The sequence below is a fragment of the Bos grunniens genome, chromosome 11 (genome assembly GCF_055505025.1).
Source record: "Bos grunniens cultivar Pamir isolate PY7600 chromosome 11, Bosgru_T2T1.0, whole genome shotgun sequence".
In the NCBI taxonomy this organism is placed as follows: Eukaryota; Metazoa; Chordata; class Mammalia; order Artiodactyla; family Bovidae; genus Bos; species Bos grunniens.
In genome coordinates, this window is record NC_141175.1 from 78428320 (window position 1) to 78450436 (window position 22117).

The window sequence follows — 22117 nt, forward strand, 5'->3', positions numbered from 1 at the left end:
AGCGTGTTGGACACATATTGGGTCAGCCAAAAAGTTCATTTGGGTTTTTCTGCAAGATGATACAGAAAAACCTGAACACACTTTTTAGCCAACCCAATAGTAAGGAGAGAATGAAATGAAATGAACGTCCTTCATGAGACAGTTTAAATCTCCACGTGGGTAACTAGCATTTAACAGCAAGGATGTGTGTGTGTTATCATTCAGTTGTGTCTGACTCTTTGTGACCCCATGGATTGTAGCCCGCCAGGCTCCTCTGTCCATGAAATTCTCCAGGCAAGAATACTGGAGTGGATTGCCATTCCCTTCTCCAGGGGGGTCTTCCTGACCCAGGGATCAAACCTGGGTCTCCCACATTGCAGGCAGATTCTTTACTGTCAGAACTACCAGGGAAGCCCAACAGTAAGGATAAATAGTAAGCAACTTTATATGACCTTTTACAGTTTAATCACCTGTATTTAATGTGGCACAACCTCCCAGGGCAGACACTGCTCCCCTCACTCTTCAGATGAGGAAATCAAGCCCCAGAGAAGTGACTTATTCCGTGTCAGCCAGTAAGTGAAGCAGGAACCACAACTTTTGATGTACTTTGTTTCTTCCCCATCTCATCACAACAGAGCCTGTGTGAAAAAGAGTCGTGGGTGAGCAGGTAGGTGGGTGGTGGTGAAAACAAACTAAACTCCCAAGCCCCACAAGTTTCCTGCCCAAAGCTTAAAATTTAGTTGGAAAGCTTCAAACACCCGCAAGGGCTCTCGCTTGGGAACGATGACCAAGCAGAGTCACAAAGAGCAGATGATTTAGTGAATTCAGTTCCTCAAACACATGGAGGGGTGATCAATGCAAGACCAGACTATCTCAGAACTTTCAAACGAACAAATCTGCTCAGATGTTCCCCTGGACAGTTTCTCAACCATGCTGTGGTTCTACTATTACCTTCCCTCCGGTGTTTGCAGGGGAAGCCGAGCTTGGGGCTGAGGCAGCCTTTCTTTTTCCCTTGGTTGCAGTCAGGCTCTTGGTTTTCTCCAAGACAAACACTAAATTCTTGAAAGCTGAGGCTGTCCGCCCTGGGTGTGAATTCGGATGGCGATTTAGTCTTTGGTTTCTGCAAGTATGAACTTTATGGCCTGAGCTGCTTATTGACTTATGAGCTGATTAAAAGGCAGGAAAAAACCTCTCCCAACTAAAGACATGCACCAGACCTTTCCAAAGTTTAAATAAAGTTGAAATTCAGCAGCAGTTTGGCTACGGTTGAGGAAAGGGAATTTCAGCCAAGTTAAGCCTTCATGTTCTGAAGGTGTTCAAGGGCCCAGCCCTGCGGCTCCAAGGAGCACAATGTCTTCCCTTAGAAAGGGAAAAAGTTTGCTTGCAACATTTGTTGCCTCAACCTTGGGCTTTGCTGAGAAGATAGAAGCAGTTGTTAACAAAATTCAGGAATCCAGAGGGAGAAGGCAGAACCCTGTGGACATGGTGTGACATGACAGTGACCATCAGCTGGTCTGATCATGTCCCCCCAGGCCCACCCCCCAGGCACACAGCCCGCTGGGTCTCTGAGCCCTCATCTGTGGCTCAATGAAGGGAGTGGCTTCTTAGGGGCTGGGGCTAAATCTCGCATGTGATGTGCTTGGCCAACACAGTGTTTTAACTTTTCTTCCCTTCCTTTCCCAAAATGTGTGTGCCATTAGGAAGGAAATGCCTCTACAATTCACTCTTCTAACCATTTCCTGATTTTTAACCCACTTCACACACCCACAGAATAAAGATTTTCAGCTTTAAAGATTCCATGAGTAAGATGTTCATGATTCCTTCACATCTTGAAATACTAAAATCACTTTGTAGAAAATATTTGTTGATATGGGGGAAATATTCTCAATGTAGTGTTGAGTGTAACAATAATAATATCGGTACTAGAAAGTCACAAAATGAGATGTGAACTCTGGAAATCTCTGGTCTTTGAGATGAAGGGTGATGTGTTTTTTATCTTTCTGCAGCAGACTGCATCATAATTATTAGTTTCTGAGTTCTGGGTGAACAGTCAGCTCTCTGAATGCAGGATCCATGCTAATATATTTCTTGATGTGTCCACAGTGGCAAAAGCTATTTTAGTGATATGGGAGCCACTGGCTAAATATTTGTTGAATGAATGAATGAGTGCTTTTCTGGGTAGAAACTGTGCAATGGACATATAATACTTTTATTTATTATTGAAGAGTAGGGGAGCAATCAATGATAATGTACAAAATTAAGAAAATTCATATTCTTAACTGTCTTCATTAAAAAACAAACAATAGCTTCAATAAACCACAATGGAAAAATATATATATATTTATATGTATAACTGAATCACTTTGCTCTGTAGCAGAAATTAATACAACATTGTAAATCAACTACACTTCAATTAAAAAAGAAACAAATTTTAAAAAGTAAAAAAATAAATCAACAACACACAGAAGTTTTAATATCGGGCAAGTACACAGCCTTGTTAGACAGGGCTTCTACTGTTGTTTCAACTTTGGGAGGAGATATTGTCCAGTCCAAGGAACTCCCACCCCCGCCCTGGAAAGCCCCTAAACAGCACACAGAGTCTCCGCCATAATGTCAGCACGAACCCCGAGACCCCCAAGCCACCTCTGGGCTGAGGGAAGGGGAGAGAGCAAAACTGGGTGAGAGTTTGGGGCTTTGATATTCAAGTGAACTGGCTTTTTACAATAGAAGACGGGGCTTTTTTTTTTTTTTTTTTTTAATACATAAGAGTAAGTGGAAAGCTATGGAACCTCCCTGCGGAGAACCACAAGTTGTTAGAGAATCTTCTGAACCTCCGCTTGCGCCCCCTGCGGTAGCGCATCAAATGGATGGATTCCAGATGTTGGGGATAAGAACCCCTATGTCCTTGAAGTAGCCCTCCATGTCCCTGTTTCTACCAGGCCACTGCCTCTGGTAGTCCTGGTGCTCAGTAGGAGCCCGAGGCAGTCAGCAAACGTTTGTAAGTGGAGTGAAAGGGGATCCTCAGGCAGCTGGGTGTGGGGCATTCAGGACACCTGGTGAAGGTCAGGGGAGCAAGACAGCAGAGATGAAGGGGTGAACGCCCATGGGAATGACAGCTTTGGGAGGGGAGCAGTGGCTGTGTGCATTGGTGGGAGCTCCCAAACAGATCAGATCATCTTCTGGGTTCACCTCAAGCTTGGGCTTGCTTCTCCCCAAGGGACCACATCCTGCACCCAGGCCTCCTCACAGGGTCCTTGTTGCCCATGAGATATGGGGAGTCAGAAATAGGGCTCCATGTAAAGAAACTGTGTTTTATTCCTGGTCCCCCCGCCCCCGCCCCCAGCACCAGCCCGCACTTGCTACAAACTTTCTGTTCAATTCATCACTTGGCAGGGTGGAGTAAGGTCTATTTAGCTCTCCATTTGGCTGTACTTCAGAATTACCTGAGCCACTATTAAAGCTATCCCAGTACCCAGGCTCCACGCTGGACCCATTACATCAGAATTTCTGGGGGTGGGAGTGTCAAGAAAGCCTTTTAAAGATCCTCTCCTTTGCCCACCCGCTACAACTGATACCCGTAAGCAGAGCCAGGATGAGAGCCGGGAATATTCCTACATTCTGGCTGCCTCTCCTGGCCTAACCCCGGCCCCCGCTCTGACCCCTCAGGGCTCTCTCAAACCACTAATCTGGGGCTTAATAAGCAGGGGTGAGGCTGGGGTGATCCCTGCCATCTGTGAGGCTGCCTCTGGCTGTGAAGGATGTAACAGGGTCACCAGCAGCGCGGGCTGACCCCTCACACGTGCAATTTACGAGGCAAAAATTTCTCTCTTCATAAAAAAGTCCCATGTTCCTGTCACGAAGGGTAATTGAGGCTTTTAGCTTCTGTGTCACAGTCATCACGCATTTCTTTATGTGCCTGGTGGGATCGCCCACGGGGAATTAAGTCATGTTCTTGGTTAGTGAGTAACAGAGAGGCCATATGAAACGGACGTCCAGGCAGGTGACTCAGCCGGGACCTGAGCCCCTGGAGAGCCCCTGGAGAGCTTCTTTTCCGGTGTCCAGTCCCTCAGTTTACTCAGACTGTCCTGCGGAGGGGGCGTGCGGGGTGGGGGTCGAGGCGGGGAAATCTGCAACGGCTCCTGCTTCCTCGTCTGTAAGAAGGAGGTGAGCGTGTTTATTTCTCGGGGGTGACTGTGAGGGTTAAAGGAGGCAGTGAACACGAAAACCCTGGTGCCTAGCGGGCGATGGTTCATTTAAGCCACCTGAATGCTGCTTCCATTTGCCTCTTCCCTCCCTCTCCCCACAGGGCCCCAAACACACCAACACCGGTTTACTTGCAGCGGGAGCTGAGAAATACCTGTGAACTGAATTCCAAACAGCTGGGGTCCGGGCCAGCGATCAGCCTGTTGGGGGGACTTTAGGCCCGTTCCCTTTCCCTGACAAGAAGCCCTGTCCTCTTCTCTGCCTAGGGCCCAGATGCAGGGCTCTTCCCTGAGACGGGAGCCGCCTAGCTGCAGGCTGAAAAGAGAAAGAAAGTCAAAGTCGCTCGGTCCCTTCCGACTCTTTGCCACCCCATGGACTATACAGTCCATGGATTCCCCAGGCCAGAATACTGACTGGGCAGCTGTTCCCTTCTCCAGAGGATCTTCCCAACCCAGGGATCGAACCCAGGTCTCTCTCATTGCAGGTGGATTCTTTACCAGCTGAGCCACAAGGGAAAACCCAGTGGCAGGCACAAGGGCCTCCATTACTCCGCCCCTGCAACCCGATGTGGTAAGTAGACCCGGGAACAAAATAGCTATCATTCTTCCTCCTGACACATGAGTAGACAGGCTAGGAGCAGCCAAGCTATTTCTCTAGGTTACAGAGCTAGTTCCTGTGTTCCAACCATCACCCCAGGCTTGGTGCCCAGCGCTGACTCTGCACCCTAGGCCCTCTGGACTTGGGGGATGAGGGCGCCCCCTGGAGGCTTCTCCTGGGAGTGCAGTCTCAGTTCAGCCGCTCAGTTGTGTCAGACTCTTCACGACCCCGTGAACTGCAGCATGCCAGGCCTCCCTGTCCTTCACCAACTCCCGGAGCTTGCTCTAACTCATGTCCATCCCGTCGGTAGGAGGGAGAAAACCTGGCATTGGGAGCTCCCTCCCCAGGGTCAGGGTACTGCACTGAGAAATCCAAGGACTGGTGGTGGAGACGCAGGGTACCTGGGAAGAGGACGGACGGGGTGTGACGATCTGGGCTTCCTCCAGGCTCGGTCCTCTGCTCCAGTGCACCAAAGGTACCTACTCTCCGCGAAAAATGGCCAACTGCTGATTGACCAGCTGGTTTGTCCTCCGGCCAGAGTGCTGCAGTGGAGCCAGAGTTGCCTGCCTTATGGCTTCAGCTGTTAGGCTGGTGATCTCAGGAGTTTGAAGTAGGCCTGTTGGGGAGAGTATGTGAGAGGTGGCGAGGGTTCCTAATCCTGGTTTTCCTGGTCACCAGTGGGTGGTCTTGGGCCCAGCTAAACTCCCCCAAAATGTGGATAATAGTACCTGTTTCTTTCAATAGGCTGTTGTTATTTAGTCTCTAAGCGGTATCCAACTCTTTGTGACCCTATGGACTATAGCCTGCTGGGCTCCTCTGTCCATGGGATTTTCCAGGCAAGGATACTGGAGTGGGTTGCCATTTCCTCCTCCAGGATCTTTCCAACCCAGGGATCGAACCTGCATCTCCTGCGCTCTCAGGTGAATTCTTTACCACTGAGCCACCACGAAAGCCCTCAGTGGACTGTTACAAAGATTAATTAACACATAAGAAAGCACTTGTAAAGTTACTGGGCCAGTGCAAGCACTATGTACGTATTTGCTATCACTCTAAATCCATGAAGGCAGCGAGACACTGCAGGTATGCCGAGCTCAGTGAATCTGAACTGACTGGTTTTTTTTTTTCCAGGGAGCGAGCCCTCTGTCTTTGGTTGCCCCTCCATGGTTCCACTTTGTACTTCTATGACCCAGCACTGCCTGGTCAAGGTGGGTAGCCCAAGCTGGGGTTCAGGTTCAATTTACTTGAGACTTGAGGACATTCTGTGTGTGCTTTTTGTTTCTTTGTTTGGCTAATCTGATGTAGGTGAAATATTGTATTTTTGTTTTAATTTGCATGTCTCTGAATACCAGTTCTAACCCCATCACTGTATTTGTTTCTCTTCCTTCTAATTTCAATCCAGAAAGTGACTAGTGTGTCACTTGTACTGTAGAGCTTACAAAGCACCCTCACATAATCGCTAACGCAGGCCTCCCAACAAGGAAATGATGTGTGCATCATCGCCACTTCAGGGCTGTGGGAAGTGAGGCTAAAGGTATGAAGCACCATGTCTGAGATGCAAGTGGGCCTTAACATGGATATTCCAATGTTGGAGCCTATAATGTTCTTTCCATTAAATACCTTTCCACCAATTTGTAACAGAGTTCTACAGACTTACACATTTTAAATTCCTTTTATTACCTAATATTATTTCAGAAATAAGGTTTCCTTATTTAACACTGTCATTCTGGTTATCATTTGAATGACTGCACAATACAACATTCTACTGTAATTTACTCATCAGCCCCAGATCGTCTCTCATTTAGGCCATTCTGGTGTTGCTGTGTTAGAAGCAATGCTACTACAGCCTTTTGGGGCCAGAGAAATTTTCTGCTCTGAATTATTTCCTTAGTGAATTCACGAGAATTGGGATTAGGGACTCAATGAGAGCATTTTTACAACTCTTGATTCATCTTGGTATTATTGACCTCCAAAGGAACCAAGCCTATTTATTAGTTATCCATCAATGTTTGCATTCTTTGTTTTGTTTAGCCAGTTCTCCATCCATCCACCCAATCATTGACCCTTCCATCCATCCAAAGTATACTATATGTCCTCTAAACTTTAAATATATTGCAGAAATCCCAAACCAGCATGCATTCTGATAGATGCATATGGATGTGGATATAGTGGGGGAAGTCCCTGCCCCAACCCTCCACCCTGTCTCCCAGTTTCCACCGTTTTCTTAGACCAACCCCTGTTGCCCCCTGGGTCCCCTGAGCGATATGTTCCCAGGCTCTGCCTCCACCCCCACCCTACCCCACCCTTCTGCTGCCCTCAGCTGACTCCTTCATTGATGCTGGCAGTCCTGACTCCCTCAGCTTTCCTTTGCTTATTTTGGAAGGTCTGATCATTTAACTGCAGCCGCTAGAGTCGTTTGGTTCCAGCAGTTTCCCTAGAGGCTGGCTGGTTGGGGGTCTATGCCAGAGACAGCTGGCCGGAGTCAAGGGAAGTCAGGACCCTGGGGGAGAAAGAGGCCAGCAGTAGCTCTGGGACATCCTCAAGGGCCAGTGGCCTGTTGTAGGAGAATTGACTGTGTGTGAGCTTGGCCCCAGTCTTCCTTCATGGCCTTGGAAGGTAATGGATGTTTTTGAGATGCTCTGCTCCTTCCTACCTACAGACAGGTTATCATAGCGTGTATGTGTGTGTGGTGTGTTTCGAGGAACATTGGGAAACACTGCTGGATGGGACTCTCTTTTCTCCAGTGATTTTTTTAAAAAATTAAAACTTCCTTCTGTTTCTTTAGTAAATAAGTAAAACATTGCTGTGATAGAAAGTACAGATAAGCAATTAAAAAAAAATCACTTCTGATTCCACCATCTAGCAGTGGCCATGCTAACACAGGGGGGACACCCTTTGAAGCAGACTGATGTGGCTACAGTGTGGCTGGAAGGTGTGGATTAAGGCCAAATTATTTTGTGTCACCAGGAGCCATCCAGAGAGAGGTCATGGGCCTTGTTCTCAGACCTGAGGTCAAAGCCTAATTCTGTCCATTTCCCAGTTGTGTGACCTTGGATAAGTCACTCAACTTCTCTGAACCCTTACTTGCTCATCTGTAAGATGGGAACAATAGTAGCTACCTCATGGGATTAAATGACAGCAAATGTGTCTCATGGCTGGCACGGGGTAGAAGCTGTTTAGCCATGTCAGTCCCTCCCCAGGGAGTTTGGATCATCGCCTGTGAAGTGTATTCCAAGCATGGGAGGCAAAAATTTGCTTATGACTGATTGATTCTTTGAAAATCATTTGCAGGCTCATAGGACCCAATGTCAGTGAGGCCTGAGGGAATGTACACTCTCATGGCTGCTGGAGAGAGGGTTTGATTGGTACAATTTTTCCTTGGGGAGAAGTAGGTGACATGCCTAAAGACACTTGAAACCCCAATGCCTACCCCGTAGTCTAGCAACGCTACTGTCAATAACCATCTGATGGAGATGATCACTCAAGACGTGTGTATAACAGTGTTCTTTCTTAGTGTTCTTTTCCGTGTTAAAGTGACACATAAGCTAACTGTCAAACAACAAAGCACATGCATCTAACCCTGACATGTCCTTACAATGGAAGCACTATCAGTAATGAATGAAGTTTTAAGTCTAAGTTTACTAACACAAAAGAATGCAATATATTGTTGAATGAAAAAAAAAGAGTGAATGTACAGTTTGATTTCTTATTTGTAAAAAACTTGTACCGACATTTGTATAGAAAATGTTTTGGGTGATTTCTAAGGCTCTTATCCTTGGTTTGGGGCTTCCTTGGTGGCTCAGATGGTAAAGTATCTGCCTGTTATCCAAGAGACCCAGGTCATCGTTGGTTTAAGATGCCCTACTTAGCAGCAGCAGCAGCAGCAGCTCTTCCTTAAACTGAATTCTCCAAGGCCAACTCTAGGGGGCGGTGTTAGTAGCCAAACACACCCCAATCAATTCAGAAACAAGTTCTGCTTGCAGGATTTGTCTTATTTAGAATGCTCCCCCGATCATAAAACACACACCTCTTGTCTTGGTTTTCCCAACTGGGATGGGGAGGCATGTGGAAACCCACTGCTCTCAGCCCTGTCCGCTAAGGGGAACTCAGGCTTCCACAGAGGCAGGAGAGGCTCTGCTCATTAACTGTGTAGGGAACAGCCGGGAACAAGGTCAGCACTGGCCTTGGGACATTGGTCTAAAAGTACTCAGGGAGCATCCATTGTGTGCAACTGATGCTGAAGCTGAAACTTCAATACTTTGGCCACCTGATGTGAAGAACTGATTCATTTGAAAAGACCCTGATGCTGGTAAAGATAGAAGGTGGGAGGAGAAGGGGATGACAGAGGATGAGATGGTTGGATTGCAGTCCATGGGGTCGAAAAGAGTCGGACAATGAGCAACTGAACTGAATTGATTGTATGCAATGCACTCCGCCAGGTGAACAAAGATGAATGAGCCACAGCTGTTGCCCTTAAGGAGCTCAGTGACTGGTAAGAGGGGAGGGGGTGACCCAGAGGAGAAAGGGGAGCCCTGCTTGGGGGAGCTGGGAGAGTAGTTCCCTACAGCACCCCTAAGGGATGGTTCCAGAAGCTAATGTTGTAAAGCCTTGACCCTGTTATCTTAAGACACAGGCTTGTGACTGAAGGATAGTCATTTTTACCCCAGATGTGTTAGGAAATAGTGATTTTCTGTGTACGTGCTGCCCCATGTGCACACACACAGATGCACACACAGGCACACACACACAAACCCATGAGCCCAAAGGGAGACGAGAAAAGTCCACTTCCCCGCAGTCTGACTGATCCCTTCAAGGCTCATCCGTACAAACAATGCCGGGTGACTCATCGCTTGTGACTCACAGCACTGCAGGGCTAAGGTCCTGCCGGCTCGGGGCGGACATCTCATTAGCTGTCCTTTCTGTCCTCTGAGATGGACAGTCCCCCTAGCCTGGCCTCTACCTCCAAACCAGGTGATCCTGGAGGCGGGGGGGCTCATTAGTGTAGGAAGTGGGGGAGCATCCAAGAGAAACTCTGGGCAATGGGGGTGACGGGAGAGGGTGTTACATTACAAAAGGATTTACGGAAGATGTATTTCAACACTGCATTCCCCACTGGGCATTCAGAATAGGGTATGATTTCCCAAAAAAATCATTTCCTGGCATCTTCTCAGGAATCCATCGATTGTGCAAAGTGAGGTTGGAGTGAGGAATGGTGGGGGGAGCAGAAGAAATTCCCCGTTGAAAAGTCAGAGTGGGCTTTGGACCTTTGGGGTCATTTCCTCCCACCACCTTGATCCCCTGTCATCACCTTTAATCCCCTCTGGCTCCCCCCTCCTTCCTCCTCATCTGGCCCTGCTCTCAGGGCTGGAGACTGAGGGGAGAGGCTGCTCTGATCCCTGCTGGCAGCTTGATTCCCTTCAGCTACTCCTGAGAACACTGTGCCAGAGAAGCCGATTCCTTCCTCTGCTGCCAGTATTTTTATCAGGCATTCACTGTGGCTCTGCCATGTTCTAGGGTAATGAAGTGAGGGTGGGGGAATGCAAGAGGCCAGACATTCAGCCAGGAGCCAAAGGTCCCATGCAGTGTGCCTAGGGAAGGGCGGTTTTAAATTCTCATCATAGGGTGGAGGTATACAGAAAGGCTGCCATGTGGGGGCCAGGCTTCAGTTAAGAGAAGATGTCACTGCATTCTAGAGCAGGCTTCCACAGTTCTGGGCAACCAGATATTCAGATCCGTTGGTCAGTAGCTTGGGAATGTCCCAGATTGGAGGAGAAGGGGGCTTTACCTCTGAGATAGCCATAGGCAATGCTTTCAGGGCATCCCTGGTCTAAGAAAGAAGATGGAATTTCTCCCCTTCCTGTTCCCATCCTTCATAACAAGTAATTAACATTGGCAACGGAAACCCGAATTGGGCAGAGGAATCCAAGGTTTCTGTTAATCCCACTGGGGCCACTCATGAGAAGCCTTAAACATGGCCTTATTTGTCAGATGATTACAAGGGATAAATGAATCCTTTGATGAGAAAGTGCTAAATAACAAAAGCAATATTATTAATTATAGATCATTTAAAAGACCAGGGGGACTTCCCTGGTGGTCCAGTGGCTAAGACTCCAAGCTCCCAGAGCAGGGGACCTGGGTTCGATCCCTGGTCAGGGAACTATATCCCACACGCTGCAGCTAAGAGTTTGCAAGCCTCAACTAAAGGGTCTTGCATGCCGCAATAAAGATCTAATATCCCATGGGCTGCAACCAAGACCCGGAACAGTCAAAGAAATAAATAAAAATAAATGTGTTGCCTATGCTAACGTCTTTGTGCAGATCACAACAAACTGAAAAATTCTTAAAGAGATGGGTTTACTAGACCACCTTACCTGCCTCCTGAGAAACTTGTATGCAGGACAAGAAGCAACAGTTAGAACTGGACATGGAACAACAGACTGGTTCCAAATTGAGAAAGGAGTACGTCAAGGCTATATATTGTCACCCTGCTTATTTAACTTCTATGCAGAGTACATCAAGTGAAATGCTGGGCTGGATAAAGCACAAGTTGGAATCAAGATTGCCAGGAGAAATATCAACAACCTCAGATATGCAGATGACACTACTCTAGTGGCAGAAAGTGAAGAGGAACTAAAAAGCCTCTTGATGAGGGTGATTGGTCACAGATTGGTTGGCCAGATGTCAAGGCTGTGCTATCACTGTTCAGTCACTCAGTCGTGTACGACTCTGCCACTCCATGGACTGTATAGCACACTAGGCTCCTTTGTCCTCTGCTATCTCTTGAAGTTTGCTCAAACTCATGTCTCTTGAGTCAGTGATGCTATCTAACCATCTCATCCTCTGCCATCCCCTTCTCCTTTTGCCCTCAACCTTTCTCAGCATCAGGTCTTTTCCAGTGAGTCAGTTCTTCATATCAGGTGGCCAAAATACTGGAGCTTCAGCTTCAGCATCAGTCCTTCCAGTGAATATGCAGGGTTGATTTCTTTAGGATTGACTAGTTTGATCTCCTTGTAGTCCAAGGGACTCTCAAGAGTCTTCTCCAGCACCACAGTTCGAAAGCATCAATTCTTCAGCACTCAGCCTTCTTTATGGACCAACTCTCCCATCTGTACGTGACTACTGGAAAAATCATAGCTACAAACCTTTGTCAACAAAGTGATGTCTCTGCTTTTTAATATGCTGTCTAGGTTTATCAAAGCTATAAGGGTGTTCTAAAGACTGGACCATTCCTTCACCCCAGAAACAGGCAGTCTCCTGTAGGGCCAGCTTGGGGGAGGAAACAGAACCACAGGGTGGAAGTGAGGAATGATAAAAAAAGGCAGTGGGACTGTTGTGCTGGGGTTGGGGAGGGGAGGGAGAGGATGGAGAGGAAGCTTGGGAATTGGGAAGAAGAAAAGGTACCTTGTCTTCTGGGGTGAAGTTGATGGAAGGGGTCCCAGTATTGTGTCCTAGGGTAGGAAGCAATAGAACAAAGTTACGGTATGGAGGGTAGAAATCTTGTGTATTGACTCACGAGGACTGTGGCAGAAGACTGAACTTGTGTAGAAACGTGTACATTTCAATAGACAAGGACAGACAGAAAAGAAACAGAGATCATGAAAACCTGGAGCAGGATGAAGTCTGACCTCCTCAACCTCAGAGGGGGCGGTGGGGGTGCCCCTCCCCCTCTGCCCAGAGAGAGGCTCACAAATGTCTTGGGGGCTGTGGATGTGGTGACTGGGGAGGTGGGGCTGGCACGCGGAGAGGGGTTGGCCTGAAGAACAGGGAGGGGGATCCAGGCTCCGGAAATGAGGCCCACAGTCGCTCTGTGGACCAGACATAAGAGCCAGGCTTTACTGTCCCAGCCCCACCTCCTACCCCCACCAATGAACAGTGCATTTACAGCAAAGAGCTGTTTGACTCTTCCTCAGGGTAGTACCCATCAAAGAAGGAATACAACAGCCTCTGCTGGAAAAACTGCCCCCTCCCTTTTCTTACCTGGTCAGTGCCCTGGGAGGTGAGCGGGGGAGGCAGATCTTGGATCTGGTCAGAAAGGGGGCTGGGCTTCACCCCCATGTTGACCCCCGTCCACCGGTGGACCAAAGGCCAGGACTCTAGTGTTCATGCTTCATAGAGGAGCATCAAGGCACGTGTTAATCATAAGAGCTCTTCCTGTTATCTAGCGCTTGGCCCCAGTCTAAGTACTTTGCAGCTGGGCGATCTCATCACAGCCCTGCTATCCGACCCCCTTTTATAGACTTGAAGGCAGGCACAGAGAGGTGAAGGAACTTGCCTGAGGTCCCAGGGCAGAAGGGGCACCGCTGGACTCCAAGCCTGACGGTCCTGCTGTTCGCTCTCTGGGGCCTGTTCTCCAACCCCAGCTGGTCTGATGGCATCCTCTTCAAGTGGCCTAATGTGTAGCAGATTCTGCCAGACTCAGGACGGGCACCCTGGGGGCTCTAGGATCTGCATCCTGGGCTCAGGACCAGAGAAGCCAGCCGGGCAGAGGGGCCTCAGGGGCCCCAGGGTCGGGGTCGGGGGTCAAAGTTAGGATGGGGTTAGACTAAACCAACAGCAAAGGCAGGCCAGTTTGGGCTATAAACAAATAAAAGTGAGCCACAGTGGGGCAGACACGTGTCCTGGAGACAGCCCTGCTTTCCTTGTGTGTGTGTGTGTGTGTTTTGAGCGAGTTGCCAAAACACTCTGAACCTGGCCAGTGGAGATGGACTCTGGGCTGCACCTGACCCGTGCTCACTCAGGTCCCTGTGGCCCACGGTATCAGAGACAGCTGAACATGCTGTAAGCTCCAAAGAAGAAAACAAATTCCCCTAGCCCACTGGAGTGGGGGTGCTGGTGGTGAGGAGGAGCCCCTCAAACTCGGGCAGGTACTGAACATCAGAGAGGACTCAGGGGGTCTTCTGGGATTTGGCCGAGGAGGCCCAAGAGGTGGGTTCCAGGCCTGGCCGTGCCTCTACCCCTGGGGGACCTGGGGCCGGTTGCCCCTTGAGCCGCATCAGGGCCCTGGGAACACAGACGCCAGCTTTTGCTCTTGGCGGGATTGTCCTTATCACTGGGACACCTTCCTGGGAGCCCTGCTCAAGCATCTGGGCTCCTGCTGGCTTCTGTGGGCTGGGGCACCCTGACACCCCATCCGAAGCAGGGTTTCTCAGCCTTAGCACTGTTGACTTTGGAGGCTGGATAATTCTTTGTGGTAAAGCTCACCCTGTGCATTTCAGGAGGTACAGCAGCATACCCGCCTTCTCCCCATTAGATGCCAGTTGCATCTCCTGTCCCTACAGCCCTAAATGTCTCAGGACTTGACAAATTGTCCCCATTGAGAAGCACAGGTCTAAGGGGAGGGCTCGGGTGTGGAGGAGCCCTGGGACTGGCAGTTGCTGGACTGGTGGGACTGTGAGTGGATCCCTTGATCTCTCCCCAGCTCCTCGAATTTCTGCCCCTGGTCAGGGGAACCAGAACTCCTGGCCACAAGACAGAAGAAGGCAGGAAGCTGTTTGAGACCCAGAAAGCTGTTTTAAGTTGGGTTGGGTAGGCTGGGGTCACAGGCTCTCCCCCCAGGAGAGCACAAGGTGTGAACTGTGTGGTCAGAGAAGGTGGCGGGGAACCCAGGTGTGTTTCCTTTGAGAACAGCTTCTCTGGGTATGCAGAAATAATGCCTGCCCATAACACGAAGCACATCTGACTGGTTGCTGGTACCTTGGGGACCTTCTTTCTCCCAACCGGTTGTGCAGGCGTCCGCTCCTGCTGCCTCTGTCTCCTGGCTGACTGCTGGTTCCACACCTACCAGGCTGTGTCCAGTCCTCCTTGCTTCTTCCTGGGCTCCTGCAATAGCTCCCAGTAGCCTTCCCACCTCCACTTGCTCTCATATCCACGGTCTTCCCTGATCTGCTCTCCATGAAGAAAAGTGAAAGTTGCTCAGTCGTGTCCGACTCTTTGCGACCCCATGGGCTATACAGTCCATGGAATTCTCTAGGCCAGAATACCAGAGTGGGTAACCTTTACCTTCTCCAGGGGATCTTCCCAACCCAGGGATCGATCGAACCCAGGTCTCCCGCATTGCAGGTGGATTCTTCACCAGCTGAGCTATCAGGAAAGCCCTGCTCTCCATATTATAGAGGTTTTGTCTGAGAAACAGATCTTCACGTCACCTGCCTAAACCCTTCTATGGCTTCCGATGGCCCTCAGGATGAAGCTCTGTTCCCTTAGGCTGCCCGCTCACTAGGCCTTCTTGTTTTGCCCTCCTACGGCCTCAGCCTCGTCCCTGGTGTTTCTCTCCTCTTTACTGTCAGCCCTTTCATCTCTCGCACTTCTCGCCTGTGGCTCTCCTTCACACCCCCGTGCCTCTGCACATTCTATTCCCTCTGCCTGTGCTTTAGTTTACTGGACTCCTGTTCACCCTTTAAGACCCAGTTTAGGAAGCTTCTCCACTGTGAAACTCTCCCTGACTTCCCTGACCGAGCCATTTTTTTCCTTCCCTGAGCCACTCTCTTACCCTTATCTCAGGGAGGTTTTATTGCCTGTCTCCCCTCCTTGACTAAGAACTCCTGGAGAGAAGGTCCTTGAGCTCAATGATGCCCAGCCCAGAGTCAGGCACATGGCATGGCCCAGCCAGCGTTTGTTGAGTTGAATTAGAATTCAGAGGCAGAAAGAGTTTCGGCCCCTGTTATCAAGGCAGAGAGGCCTCTCCCCCAAGAAGATGTGACATGCTGAGACAGAAAGGCTGCCTTTCTTACCATGGGAGCTTTGAGGACACCCAAACTTAAACCAACATAGGAATACATGGCAAGTTATTAATGCGGCACCACCGGTTCCAAAAGAGGAATCTAGAACAGAAGGAGAAAGGGGTGACGGGGGAAGAGATGGTTGGATGGCATCATTGACTCAGTGGACATGAATGTGAGCAAACTCCAGGAGATGGTGAGGGACAGGGAAGCGTGGTGTGCTGCAGTCCATGGGGTCACAAAGAGTCGGACATGACTGAGCAACTGAATAAAAACAACAGAACCGTGAAGTTGAAAGGGGCTCTGAGATCCAGCGTTCTTGTTTATCAACAAGGAAACCGAAGCTCAGAGAAGTGGTGTGCCCTCCCCAGCACATCAACTGGGATGAGAATGCAGCACCTGAAGTTCCAGTCTGGGGGCTGTGACCCTGCCTCCCCAGGAGTAGCCCTGAGTACCCCGGCACAGCAGGAACAGATTCCCAAGGGAGTCAGGATGGGGGTCCTGTGGCAAGTGCCCACTCAGAAGGTCTTCACGGGGGCCAGTCCTCGCTCCTGCTCTATGCTGGGAAGGTGCCAGCACCAGGGCCAGGCAGCTCAGAGGCAGGAAGTCTGTTGGAGGCGACAAGCCAGGATTTACAACAGGAACTGCTGTTTCCTGAGAATGCTGTGTTCCCAGAGGCCTTCCCTCCAGAGCTGCGACCGCCCCACCCACCCTGCACAGTCACCCATTACTGCAGGTTCAGCCTCTGCCTCCAAACCTGCAACCTCGCTCCTGAGGATCCGCAGACCCCCACCAAGGTTGGACCTTGGCCTTGGCTGTCACATCCTCACCCTAAAGTCCTGAAACCTGCTCTGACTCCTGAGTGACACAGGGCGGTTTGTCAGAGCTGCCTTGGTGTCATAGGAGCTTGTGTCACAGGACAGGAAAGGCCTGATCCAAGGCCAGGTGCTCTGTTAGTGCCACAGGGCTAGGGACGCATGTGCCCGCGCCAACTCTCCGTCACCGCTGCTCTCCATGTCCCCATAGCCTAGCCTCTCACCCCAGTGTCTCCATTTTTCTTGCACTTGTCTCCCTTGCTAAATTAAAATGCCATTGGGTTTGCGGCTGGGGCCGGGGGTTGGGAAGTCACGTGTCAAGGAATTGTATGGGCTTTTTGTGTGTAAACTCCCAGGGGCCAAAGACACGATCTGCTATCTCCAGAGGCTCAAGGACATAAACCTTCTTCCTTTTTCTTTCTTCTTTCCTTTTGCTAGTATAGCTGCCACCACCCACTCTCAATGTCACAGTGAGACTGAGGTGGCCATAGGATGGATATCTGGTCAGAGGACCCAGAAGGATTCAAATCTCTCCCACCCCTCCCAGCCCTCAGAGGAAAAGGTCAAGCAAATTTGTTCAGTCACTAAGTAGTGTTTAACGCTTTGCAACCCAAGGACTGCAGCGCTCCAGGCTTCCCTGTCCTTCACCATTTCTAGGGCACTTTGTTGCTGGCTGGAGCCTTGACCCTAAACCTAGGAACCAGTGCAGAACCACCTCTTCTCTCAGAATCAGGGCCCAGAACCTGGACCAAAGGGCCTCCCTACCCCGGCAAGGCCACAGCTAGCTGTCAGGGAAGCAGAGGCCAGCCCAGAAGCAGCAATTGTAACATGTAGGCTGCATGGCCCAGGTGGCCTTCCTGGCATCAGACTCAGGCTCACCTTGTCTGGATGAAGCAGACTTGGGATGGGGGAGAATTGCTGCCTGCGGCTACTTGTAACAAGTGGGGAGACTCTGGACTCAGCCCCCACCTGCTGGGCGCTGCGCTGGCTTGGCCTGCAAGGGACCACACCCTACTGCTCAATGACCCCGCCTGCTAGCCTACAGACCCCATCTATATCCCCCAGTTGGCCCAGAAGTGTGGTGGGAAGGGACACAGAGAACTTTTTTCCTCTCCAGGTTGAGGGCCACACCCGCACCTCCCTGCCCTGACATGCTTGGAGTTTTACTCCACAGCCTGCTTCCCTGCAGTGACCCAGAGGCTGTTCTCCTTCTACCAAGTTCCCCAGAATCCCTGTGGAGCATCAGGTGCCAGACAACAAAAGCCACAGACATGGGAGGTGGTGAGGGTTCTTCAGACCACCCCACCAATGCCTGGTGAGCCCTGGGATTGTTGGCATTGTGTCCTCACTGTGCAGCGTCCCTCTCAGGTTTCTCCAGTTGCCCCAAAGTCCTCCAAAACCATTGCTCAGGTAAAATAGGGTGGCAAGACAGTTGATGGAGTGAAAAAGTGGACCCAGCCAGATCTGGGATGCAATCTCTGCTTTCCCACTTCTGACTGTGAGAACTTGGACAAGTTCCTAGCTCCTCGGGCCTGGGTTTGGGCATCTGCAGGACGGGGATGCTGTCTTCCAAGGTGACTGGGATCCCACACAACTGCAGGGTGCCTGGCAGCATAAGATGCTCAGTGAGTGGTACCCAAGAGTCACTTTGGATTAGAAACTAGACATGCATAATGATAATGATAAAAATGAACATTGAGAGAACACTTACTACATGCAAAACCTAATTCTATTTAATCCAAGAATAGCTCTATGGGGTAGGTACTATCCTTATTCTCATTTTACAGAAGGAACTTGGGGTACAGAGAGGTAAGTAATTTGTTGACAAAGCAGAGCCAGGATTCGAACCAGAGACCTGGACTCCACAGTGGTTACTTTAGGAAGAGGCATCAAAAAGGGCCAGAAGTGAAGCTGGGGTACTAACCAAACATGGCCTGGAGGCTTTTTTGTTCTTCAGGATGGGAACCCCCTGCAACATATGGTACAGATCTCATTAGGGAGGTAGTCCACCCCCTTGACTGCAGACAATGCTCTCTGAGCCCTGCCAGGTGGGTGCTGAGTGGGGAGAGCAGCCTTTCTTGTCTTTCAGGGTCTCTGTTAAAAAAGATCACCTAACTTGTTGCCCAACTCTGATGCAGCCCAAACCCATGCATCTGGGGGTGGGGTGTGGGGTGGGGAGTAGGGTCTGGGACTCAGGATATGGAGGGAAGGGTCATCTGCAGCACTTATGCTGGGGATGAGAGCCAGGAGCTGGGATGGCAGCGCTGCTGACTTGCAGAAGATCTCTGCTGGCATGCGGGCCGTGTGAAGGAAAGCTTGTAATTGTAGCCATAAATCAAACACAGACAGAGGAAAAACTGTCAGACTTTGGGGAGTTATTTTGTACAGAAGAGGTGGAAAAATGCAGCTGTGGTGTGAGAGCTAGGCTGGCTGGATGTTGGCAGAGGTGGGATGCATGGGGTCATCATGGAATGGAGGGGGACCCCTGCTCCACAAAGCCATTACTGTTGCCCTCACTTGCAGGATGACGAAATAGCCAGTTCTCCAGAGAAGGAGGCTTTTCCTCGTAGGGGCTGTCCTGGGGGACAACTGTGAATCAGCTCAGCTTATCTTTAGCCCTTTTGTTCTCCTCTCTGCGGATTTGAGTTCCGGCCAGGCTACTTATAGCTCTGTGCCCTTCGGCAAGATGCTTAAAGGGAAATGACTCTAAGTATTTGGCGCCTGCTAGGTGCCAACTCCTGGAATTGGCCTCAGCTGGAGTGTAGCATCTTCCTCAGTAATAGAACCTGACTTAATTCAAGCATCCACTTTCCCCCAGCCGGCCATATGCCTCAGCCCAGCTGGGCCTATCTTTAGTTTTATGTGTTGGGTCCTGATTGGTTCAAGCCAATCGCGATGGTTCCATTCCTCTTGCCTGTGAGGGCTGGACATGTGACCCAATTCTGGCCAATGAGATACAAGGAGAAAGTCTATTTGGAATGCTTCAGAAGAAGATTTCTCATTCTCCAAAGACATCTCTTACACTTCTGGATATTGTGCCTGGAACCACTCTAACCATCTACTTACCAGCCCAAGGCTGACAACAGCACCAAGAATAGCCAGGCAGAAAGCTGGAAAGAACCTGGGTCCTTGGTGATGTCACTGAACTGCTAATTGACTCTTGCTGGAGCCAGCCTACCTTGTGATTTCTTGTTATGTAAGGTTGCTTAAGCCGCTTTGAGTTAGGTTTTCTGCTAACGGGTTTTTACCACTTCTTGTTTCACCAAAAAAGCCAAGTGTGTTCTCTTCCCCAGGTTGGAGGGTCCCGTAGCTGGGTTGCTTGGTCCCTGTGGTGTCATTCTCTTTTAGATTTTGCATCTGGCTGTAATCTCCCCATTGTTGGACATGTCTGTATGCCATGTATTCTGAACCCCGGTCTTGATTGTCATGCAGCCCTCACATTGACTTGGTGAGGTAGGTGGTCCTGTGGTATTGGTTTCCTCTTATTGATTCCGATAAGTTAAGGAGGCTTGGGGAATAGCTGAACACATGTCAGCTCTGTGTAAGAAAGACACATACATTCTGAGAACCCCTCCACCTGGCCCAGCCCAAGGTCCCTGGAGGAGAACCCATGAGAACAATCTGCACCTCCTAATCTGGAAAACTCAGATTGTGGGGCCAAAGGCTGAGCAGGGGAAGGGGTGGGCAGGGGCCAGGCTGGTAAGCACTGGCCTGAGGGCATCAGCATGAGAGAGAGAAGGGCTGGGGAGGGCAGCTGGAAGCCAGTAGGGAGGCACGCCTGGTGCTCAGAGACCAAAGGTGGGGGCACCAGGCTGAGTCTAGAATGGCAGCTCCCCAGGAACTCTGGGGGCACAAGTGAGGGGCATTTAGGGCAGCTCCTCTCTGAGTTGTGTCCTGGGTTTGCCCCATGTTGAGATGGAGTCCAGGGTTAGGGAATCACTTGTCATATGCAAGAAGGGTGCTCTCGTGCACAGGACACCTGGACACCTTACTTCCAATGGTGATTGTAATATTTCAAGGGAGTTACCTGCCCTCATCCACTGTATCCCTGCCCCCCAACAGCTATCTGCCCAGCCAAATATTTATGAGACTGTTCAGCATTGAAGGACAGTAGAGAGTCTTACAGACAAACAAAAGCTACAAGAGTTTAGCATCATTAAATCAGCCTTGTATGAGATATTAAAGGGGTTTTTCTAAGTGGAAAAGAAAAATCCACAACTTTAAATAGGAAAATTATGAAAGGAGAAAACAAATATACAGTAAATACTTCTAAAGCTAGTAGAAAGGTTAAAAGACAAAAGTAGTAAAATCATCTATAATAAGAGGTTAAGGGACACATAAAAGATATAAAATATGATATCAAAAACATTAAAAGTAGGGGTGGGAGAGGAAAAATGTAAGATTTCTAGAATGGGGTGGAACTTAAGAGATAATCAACTTAAAGTAATCACATATATATTGTTTAATATGAACCTCATGGTAACCACAAGACAACCTGTAATAGATACACATACAAAAAGAGGAGGGAATCCCAACAAAATACTGAAAATAGTCATCAGATAACAAGAGAGCAATAAAAGAAGAAAGTAACAACAACAACAACAAAACCCTACAAAAACTACCAGAAAACAATCATCAAAATGGCAATAAGTACATGAAAAAAAGTAAAAATGTTAGTCACTCAGTCCTGTTGGTTCTTTGCGACCCCATGGACTGTAACCCACCAGGCTTCTCTTTCCATGAGATTCTCCAGGCAAAAATACTGGAGTGGGTTGCTGTTTCCTTCTCCAGGGGATCCAGAATCTTTACCATTTGAGCTACCAGGGAAGCCCCAATAAGTACAAACCTATCAATAATTTTTTAAAATGTAATTGCACTAAATGCTCCAATCAAAAGACAGACTGGCTGAATGGATTTTTTTTTTTTTTAAAGACTCTTAAGTTCAAGCTGTTTTTTTTTTTCTGAAAAATCTCCTCTGGATTGTCTGTTTTTATTGGAAAACAAGCTAACTATATGAGTAAAGGAAATTTTGAAAAAAAAATTAGCCACCATCTTGCCAAACACCATCATGTTTTTCTATTTTCTTCCAGTCTTGGTCTGAGTGGTGGCTTGCTTTCACCACACCGTCCTGTGTCCTACCACACCAGCCTGGTCCTTTGATACATTAAATTGGCTCAGCACCCCTCCCAGATAGACGGACATCCTCTGTCTGCGGCTCCTGGTCCAGGCTCCACCTTCTCCTCCCTGGGGTCTGACCCATGTGGACTGTGCATACTTGCTCTCATGCCCTCTGTCTTTTGGTTGGGTTTGGCCAATGTGTGGGGGGCACCAGCCAGAGCTCCCTAAAGAGGGAGGAGGGTAAAGTTGGGGCATTCATCTATGTTCCTTTGCTAGGACTGCCATAACAGAGTACCATGGGCTGAGTGGCTTAAACAACATAAATATATTTCTGCCAGCTCTGAAGGCTAGAAGTGCAAGATCAAGGTGTCAGGGGTTGGGTTTCTTCTGAGGCCTCTTTCCTTGGCTTGCCTTTCCGCTGTCTTCTCTCTCCGTCTTTCCTCTGTCTTCTCTCTCCGTCTTTCCTCTCTGCACTCCTGTTCCTGGTGTCACATTGTCCAAACTTCCACTTCTCACAAGGTTTCCAGCCAGCTTGGATGAGGGCCCATCCTAATGGCTTCATCTAAACTTAATCAGTGCTGTGAAGGCTCTAGCTCCAAGTACAGTCACATTCTGAGACTCTGCGGGTTAGGGCTTCAACAGGAATTTGGGGTGGGGGGACACAATTCAGCCCATAATGTCTTTCCCTTG

General features: G+C 49.3%; 1 long non-coding RNA gene across 1 annotated transcript; it reads right to left on the minus strand.

Moving 5' to 3' along the window:
- Nucleotides 1-3277: 3277 nt before the first annotated feature.
- Nucleotides 3278-4751, minus strand: LOC147363366 (uncharacterized). Its single transcript, XR_015137015.1, has 3 exons — nucleotides 4597-4751; nucleotides 4337-4497; nucleotides 3278-4130 (listed from the first exon to the last, which is right to left on the minus strand). It is a non-coding gene; the product is annotated as an uncharacterized LOC147363366 (long non-coding RNA).
- Between the last annotated feature and the right edge of the window lie 17366 nt (nucleotides 4752-22117).